Source organism: Artemia franciscana, chromosome 10 (genome assembly GCF_032884065.1).
Source record: "Artemia franciscana chromosome 10, ASM3288406v1, whole genome shotgun sequence".
Lineage (NCBI taxonomy): Eukaryota > Metazoa > Arthropoda > Branchiopoda > Anostraca > Artemiidae > Artemia > Artemia franciscana.
The window spans coordinates 8,500,917-8,509,631 of record NC_088872.1 but is presented as its reverse complement, the minus strand read 5'-3'; the positions used below and the strand labels follow the sequence as shown (position 1 = coordinate 8,509,631).

Sequence of the window (8,715 nt, the reverse complement as noted above, 5' to 3'; positions counted from 1 at the left end):
AGCAGGTATTTAGGTTAGGTTTTCTTACTCAGCAATCAATACATGATTATTTCAATTTATGGTTCGTTCTAACACTTTAAATAGATAGCAGAGAGGCATCTTCCAAAAAGAGTAAAAAAATTAGTATTTGAGCCTGATTCTAACAGATGAGTTTACTAACCCCAAAACATTTGTTGAACTTTTAAATATGTGTGTAGAGGGACGTAACTTTTTTTAAGCTATAATTGGCCGCATTTCCTTAATAATTATAAGGCCATACATAGCGCATACTTTTGAAGTCAGAAATTATTTTCCTGACAAGCCCTCATTTTGAGGTTTCTTCATGCTGACTTATTTGAAGCTGGCTAGATGTGGTGTTTTTTCCAACTATAACCACGCTTTACGCTAGCTTTTGAAGTAAGATCTCTTTTTACATTAACCCTCATGTTGAGCTTCTTTTCCACACTGACTTGTTCAAGATTGAGAGACTATCTCCAAAAGTCCTAATTCAGTATTTGCGAATTTACTTGCTGTAAAGGTTTAAGCTCTTGCAATCTCAGCTAACTTGCTACTTAATGGGGTGGCCAAATGAATTTTCGGCCTTGATTGTTGAGTTAAGTTGATTTGAGGTCACCTTTTGTCATCATGGACCTTGTAACCAGATTGCGGCTTGTTTCTCATTCTTGAATGTGCAGGAAACTTCCGACTTGCTATAAACTAAAAGACGATATACAATTTTATAGATAAGGCACTACATATTTCCAAGTTATCAGTCTTGGACAAAAATTCCAATATGAGATCAATTATTGTTAATGAATGTCCACTTCCATGTAGCATGATTTATCTGCATTGGTAAACCATTCAATGCAAATAAAATCCTGAATCTTTTGTCTGTAATTTACGTATGATGGATAATCAAACAGAATATGTTCCAATGTTTCATTTATTCAACAATTGTCACAATTGAAATTTTCACCATAAAAACGTCCCATGTAACTTTCTGTACCACAGTGTCCTGATCTTATACGAAAAGTAGCTCTTCCTCTTTGTCGGTTAAGATGATAGTATATTCCAAGATTTGATTTGATTGAGGTCACGCTGTCATTGCTTATTCTGCTTATTGCTGTGTTACATAGCCATAGTTGGTCATTCGTTGTTATCTTTTGTATTATGTTAGCAATTTGGCATATTTTATTTGGTGTGTCTGGCATTAAAATTTCACCATCTAATATGGGAATTCTCGGGCTTGAGCGTCCATGCTCATATATTTAAAATATCTGCCAAAACTACGCTGCCCTTTCTAACAGTTTGTGGTAACGAACTGTTAGTTTGGAGCGACCTGACGCAATAGTAACCGACATTCTAAAAAACTGAATTTTGATACAAATAGATACATCAAAAGAATCGGATTTTTATGTTCATTTTAAACATATAAAATTTGAAAATCTGAGAAAATTTGCCTTATTTTCGAAATAAGGGAGAAACACCCCTTAAGGTCATAGAATCTTAATGAAAATCACATCATCAGATTCAGCGTATCAGAGAACCCTTCTGTAGAGGTTTCAAGCTCCTATCTAGAAAAATGTGGAATTTTGTATTTTTTTGCCAGAAGAAAGATCGCGGATGCGTGTTTATTTTTTTTTCCAGTGGTATTGTATCGACCCAGTGGTCCTAGAATGTTGCAAGAGGGCTGACTCAAACGGAAATCAAAAGTTATAGTGCCCTTTTTAAGTAACCAAAAAAATTTGAGGGCACCTAGATCCCCTTTCATGCTCATTTTTTCCCAAAGTCACTGGATCAAATTATGATATAGCTATTCTTTTCAGCATAGTCGAAAAATCTAATAACTTTGAGGACGACTTAATCCCCCACAATTCCCAAGGGAAGGGTTGCAAGTTAAGAACTATGCCCATTGTTTACATATAGTATTGATTATTGGGAAGAATACAGACGTTTTTAGGGATGGGGGATTTTTTTATGGTGGGGGGGGGCGGAGGAGGGCTTACGTGGGAGGATCTTTCCATGGAGGTAATTTTCATGAAGGAAGAGAATTTCCATGAAGAGGGCGCTGAATTTTTCAGTATTATTAAAAACAATCAGAAATTAAAAAAAAAAAAAAATCAAATTTTCAACTGAAAGTAAGGAGCAACATTAAAACTTAAAACGAACCGAAATTATTACGTATATGAGGAGTTCGTCCCTCCTCAATCCCTCGCTCTTCACACTAAAGTATTTTTAGTAATTTCCTAAGATCTATTCATCCTTATTAAACGGCCTTTGTGATTCAGGGGTCATTCTCAAGGAATTGGAACAAAATTTAAAGTTTAGCGTCAAGAGTGAGGTATTGACGAGGGGGCAAACCCCCTCATATACATTATAAAATTATGAAAATATAGAATTTCGTTAGGTAAGTTAATTTCTAATTTATGTATATTTAATACTAATAAAAATGTTCGTATATCAAATTGAAGTTCTAGTGCCCTTTTTAAGTAACAAAAAAATTGGAGGGCTATTAGACCCCCACCCTGCCCCCTTTTTCCTCAAAATCGTCAAATCAAAATTTTGAGAAAGCCATTTAGCCAGAAAAAATGAAACTAATATGCAAATTCTGTTTTAATTATTCATGTACAGTAAGCCAAAATCAAAACCTGTATATATTCAAAAATGTTCAGAAATTAAACTAAAAAGTTTTTATAACTGAAAATAAGGAGTGACATTAAAACTTTAAACGAACAGAAATTACTCCATATATGAAAGGGACTGTCCCCTCCTCTACGCCCCACTCAAGTTTCTCAAGCTGCTTATCCGGAAGATACATTAAAATAGGCATAGAGCCAAACGATAGCCCATTCAATGCAATCATAAATACATCTTTCAGTTTTATTGTCCAATCTGAATGATAAATGGTTTAAATGATATTTCCTAAGAGATACTAATTGGGCATTTCTTGCTAAATGTTGCCTCGGATGTGTGCTCCATTTCCTCTATTTTGTCTTAGCTGTTGATTCCCATAATAAAATTTGTATCCAGGAATCTGCAAGATAGCTGAGTTGTGGCCATTTAACCAAGCTTCGGTAAGACTGATAGCTGAGTTGTGGCCATTTAACCAAGCTTCGGTAAGACTGATAACCTGAAAGTTAGAAAGTTCAGATTTCTCGTTTGAGAAAATCAAAAGAAGAATCTGATCATTGGCAGTTAAGGTAGAAAACTTTGAGGTCTATCACATCACCTTCACCATACTCAGATTAAATTTCCTTTTTATACAAATACTTTGAAATTTTATGTTTAAATTGTCCAGCTATCACAACATAATGTAGCTGCCTCATAAACATAGCCCAAAAACCTGCACTTGAAGGATCCAAATTTGAAAACAGCTAATACTCCAGGAATCGCCATTGTAACTACCCATAGTCATTAAATTTTAGAAACCCTTTGGTGCATAGTTTCCTTTCCCAACCCTCCAAAAAAATAAAAGAGTAAAAAACAAACACAAATTAACAAATTACACTTCAGAACACCAATAATAAAGAACAGTTCACAAGGAATTGTAAATTCTGATCTTCATCCTCCTTTGGAATCTTTATGGGAAACTTACGAAGAGAAAGATCATCGTGAAAAAGTGAATAGATGCTGAAGATCGCTATTTATTTTACATTAAAAAACAAATTCGAAAGTAGCAGTAATAATAATAAATATAATAATAATCTTTTATTGCCCATCATTATCTACAAAACCACAAAAATGAAAAGTCTATAAAAATACGTTCAGGAAAGTAGAAGTTTAATGCATTTTAATGTTTTTTTTTGGCAGTTTGAGTTCTGTGAAAGTTCGTTTTAAATAAAGTATCATTCATTCATTCATAGAATCAAAATCTACCCGCTTTGGATACGACTCAGTTCTTCTTCAGAAAGTATCTAAGGGGCTCGTGACTTCATGTCTGGTCGATGATGTGGTGTTGCTAGTCCAAAAGGGCAGCCGTAGTAGGTATTTCACATTTTATAAAACACTTTCTAATATCAGCAACATCACTTCGAATGAAAAACTGCCAAAAAGGCGAAAGAGCAAGCAAATGCGGGACTACAAAAGCACTGCAAAGAGATCGTTGGATAAGCGTTACCAAACTTAAATTTCATAGCAACTAAAAGACCAAAAGCTTTCTTATTCTTTTTCAAAAAAAAATCTTTCAACAAAGTTCGTGCTGTGTGGCAACTTTTCCCAATTGGTACTCCAAGGTATGTAAGGTGATCTTATTCATGAAGGACATGAACAGCAACAGACAAACAAACTGACTCTTGGATACAGCGTTATAAAACCAGGAATTCAGTTCTACTCTTGTTTAACGTTAATCCGATATGGTCACACTCCTCTGACGATGTACAGCAATTCTGTTTTATTTCAGTCTGCGTTAGTCTAATGTTCAGAATATCATCAGCGTAATTTGCTACCGAGCCATCACCCCCTTTAAATATACAAGGCCTCACAACTAGATGCTTAGGTTCAGTAATACTATTATTGAACAGGGGCGGAAGAGCCAAAGCTCCTTGTCTGATAAGTTTCTTAATCGGGACTTGCAGAGTAAGTTCATTAACACCTGGCAATATAATGATCTGAACTTTAGCATTCAGCTTCCTCTACATATCCCAAAATATATTTACAACTGAAGAGCTTTACAACAGTTGAGCTTTGGTAGTCCTTTGCCTTCCCAAACTTGGATCCTCTAGAGTCCTGTCAAGTGAGTTTTGGTATCTATAGCATTAAGTGGGTAGCCTTGTCTGGCAACCGTTCATGTGCTGGACTTTAAGATAGTTGAGATGGATGGAAAAACCTTTGTGAAGTGAACAATTATTCGAAGCCTTCTAACGAAGGAACGATTTTATTTCTCCAGAGACATTAAAATTTTAGAAATAGTTGTCACCAGATTTTGGAGCTTCTGCAAGTTTAAAAGTATGTTTATCTCTAGGTGAGTAGAAATTTCAAATTTGTTTTCATAAACTCATTTTTGTCGTAATTGATCGAACCGGTATGAGGTATTAAAGTTTCACCAAATTAAATAAAACTGCAACTTAGCTCCCGTCCAAGTGCTTTAAGCCTTAGCCCTCTGTTAAACCAATTTGCTAATTTGGCCTTTGCTAATAGGTTTTTCCCTTAGGTAGACTATTTTTTGGTAACCAGTATCACGAAAGGTAATTTATGTTATTATCTGGAAGTTTAAATTAATAGTTCGCGTGACTACCCGTAATAGGCAATGAAAAAATGACGAAGAGCGAGTTAGTTATATTATTTTGGTGAACATTTTCCACTGCCTGCAATCATTTCTTTTAATTTTCAACAGGAACCTCGATTAAGGGAGGGGGCAATTGCTCAGCCCTAGGTTTTGAAAAATCCTTGTTTTTATATTTTAATTAAAAACTACAGTGTCTTTTTTGCATTTAATCAGTAAATCGATAGAACCAGAAAGTTGAACCCTCACAGATTTTTAAATATTTTCACCCCCCTCCCCATAATTTTCCGTCGATTGACGCCCATAATCATCAATTTACAATTTGCGTTTCATAATTTTAAGCAATCTGATTCAACAGATCAGTGCTGTAAGTCTGATGGTATCCGTTATCCTCAAAAAAAGAAAAGACAATTTTTTATTTAGCAAGGAAATCGTATAATTCCGAAATAAAATTTTTATTATTAATGTTCCTCTCTACCGATAGAGGTTAAGTCAACGGTTTCACCACTACACAAGAGATTGGGTATTTCTTTTTTTGGCTAAATGGCGTAGGCAATAATGCTCCTAAACCAATGAAATGAATCTTAGTTTTGATCAGACGATTTTGAGAAATAAGGGGTGGGGAAGGAGGCCTAGTTGCCCTCCAATTTTGCTGTTGTTTAAATAGCAACTAGAACTTTTAATTTTTAACGAACGTTTTTATTAGTAAAAAATATTCGTAACTTAAGAATTAACTCACGTAACAAACTTTTATATTCTTATATTTTTATTATGTATATGAGGGGGTTTGTCCCCTCGTTAATACCTCGTTCTTCACGCTAAATCTTAAGTTTTGTCCCAATTCTTTAAGAATGACCCCTGAATCAGAAAGGCCAAAGAATAAATAGTTGAAATTATAAAAATACTTTAGCATAAAGAGCGAGGTATTTATCTCCTCCTAAATACCTCACTCTTTATGCTAAAGTATTTTTAGAACCCCTCATATGCGTAATAATCTCTGTTCGTTTTAATGCTACCCCTTACTTTCAATTGAAAAAACTTTTTCGTGTTTATTTTTTCTTTTCTTTTTTATAGTAATGCTAGAAAATCCCCCGCCCTTTTCATTGAATTTCTCTTCCCCCATGACATATTCCTCCAAGGAAAGATCCTCCCACATATCCCCCTCCCCTCAACCCCACCCCCAAACCAAAAAAATCCCCCTGAAAACGTCTGTACACTTCCCAATAACCATTATTGTATATAAACACTGGTCAAAGTTTGTAACTTGCAGCCCCTCCCCCAGGAACTGTGGGGAATACATCATCCCCAAAGACATAGTTATTATGGTTTTCGACTATGCGGAACCAAATGGCTATCTCAAAATTTTGATCCGTTGACTTTGGGGAAAAAATGAGTGTGGCCTAGGTGCTCCAGGCACCTAGGCTTGGAGGGCCTAGGTGCCCTCCAATTTTTTGGTCACTTTAAAAGGGCACTAGAACTTTTCATTTCTGTTACAATTATTCCTCTTGCAACATTCTAGGACCACTTGGTCGATACGATGACCCCTGGGAAAAAACAACAACAAAAAAACAAATAGACCCGTGATCTGTCTTCTGGCAAAAAATACGAAATTCCACATTTTTGTAGATAGGAGCTTGAAATTTTCGCTATAGGGTTCTCTAATACGCTGAATGCGATGATGTGATTTTCGTTAAGATTCTATGATTTTTAGAGGGTGTTTTCCCCTATTTTCCAAAATAAGGCAAATTTCCTCAGGCTCGTAACTTTTGATGACAAAGACTAAATTTGATAAAACTTATATATTTAAAATCAGAATGAAAAATCTGATTCTTTTGATGTATCTTTTAGCATCAAAATTCCGCTTTTTAGAGTTTCGTTTACTATTGAGCCGGGTCGCTCCTTACTACAGTTCGTTACCACGAACTGTTTGATAGCATAGTAAAAGGTGACAATGATCTTGGAAGGATAAAACTGTCAGATTTGACCTTTATGTGTGATAGGGTTAAGATAGTAAACATACCGAAACAGATACTTTTACATAATTAGAAAACTTCTAAACAAACAACGAAACATATAAAAAGAAAAAGTCAGACAATTGACGAAGCAACTGAAATCGGAAAAACTTCTCAATACTGAATTAGTGAAACACGACGAATAGCCTAAGGAAAATATGAGGAGTGTAATATTTTTGAATCACAAGGATATTTAGGTAAACGCAGTGTTTTTATATTTTCTTTTTCAATAAATCCTCAACGTGATTAAGTAGAAAAAGTAAACAACTTTGAATTAAAGTACCTAGTTGCTAGATAGTATAGACAAAAAAAGTAATCTTATTTGTCCCAAAAAATTTAAAGAATACCATGATCTTTTTTGTAGCTCATCAAGAACTGATGGGAATCTGACAGGGATTACATCAACAATTGAATTTTTACAAAAGATATTAAGGGACTGATCCCTGTAAATAACTCTTTTGTTTCAATAGCGTTTATCCAAAGTACACAGTCCTCCATTCACGCAATTCAGAAAGAGGACAAATGTTATTGTCGTCATTATGTAACTTCAATTATATCAAGTTTAATTCCCGTTTTTGTTTTATTTTAAGTCTTTTTTTAGCAAAAAAAAAAAAACACACAAAAAACTTGGCTTCTGCTATTTTATATTGTTTGCTTATAAAATAGGAAAACAACATACCTGAAAACAAACCTATTATAGTTTAAGATATATAACTGTTGGTATTATTTTCATACAATAAATTACTCGTAAAAAAGATGAACCTTAAGACGTTACTTATCTTTTAGTGCGCGTATTTTTTCTATCTTAGCAATAAGAACAATTTAATACAAACATTGCGTTGCTAAGTAGTGCACCATTATCTCTAAGCCTAATGTTTGTAAAATATTACTCACGTTAAATATATTTTAGGAACAAATTAGTATAGATTTAAGAAAACAAAAACAAAAATTGAACAGAGTAGGCGGTAAAGTTGAAAAAATAGAAAGTGGTAATACTAAAGTAGAAAAATGAGGAAATAGAAAATGGGGAAGTGAGGAAGTGTTTACATAATTTATTGCATCACGTACGCCTGCACAAACTTTGCCAAATTAAAGGGGGTAATAAGGGTAATAGAGTGAGAGTGTTTTTGTCCTTCTTTATTATTATTATTATTATTTTTTAAATAAATAGGTTGAGAATCAGAGGATTGCAGCCGTCCAACATTAGGCTGTTTGAGCCTTCCCCCGGCGGTTGTGTGTATGTATAGTTTTTTGTAGTTTAGTAGTTAATAAAGAGTTTATTCATTCAAAATTTATTATTATTATTATTATTATTATTATTATTATTATTATTATTATTATTATTATTATTATTATTATTATTATTATTATTATTATTATTGTTATTATTATTATCATTATTATTGTTATTATTATTGTTATTATTATTATCACTACGGACAGACTAAAAAAGATGAGCTGGGACTCATGCCACAATGGCTCATTGCCTAAAAAAAAGTAAAG

The 8,715-nt window shown here is 33.8% G+C and overlaps 1 long non-coding RNA gene across 1 annotated transcript; it reads right to left on the bottom strand.

The window, feature by feature from the left end:
• Positions 1 to 2,654: 2,654 nt before the first annotated feature.
• Positions 2,655 to 7,993, bottom strand: LOC136031738 (uncharacterized). The gene is made up of 2 exons (XR_010618572.1): positions 7,892 to 7,993; positions 2,655 to 3,109 (listed from the first exon to the last, which is right to left on the bottom strand). It is a non-coding gene; the product is annotated as an uncharacterized LOC136031738 (long non-coding RNA).
• Positions 7,994 to 8,715: the final 722 nt, after the last annotated feature.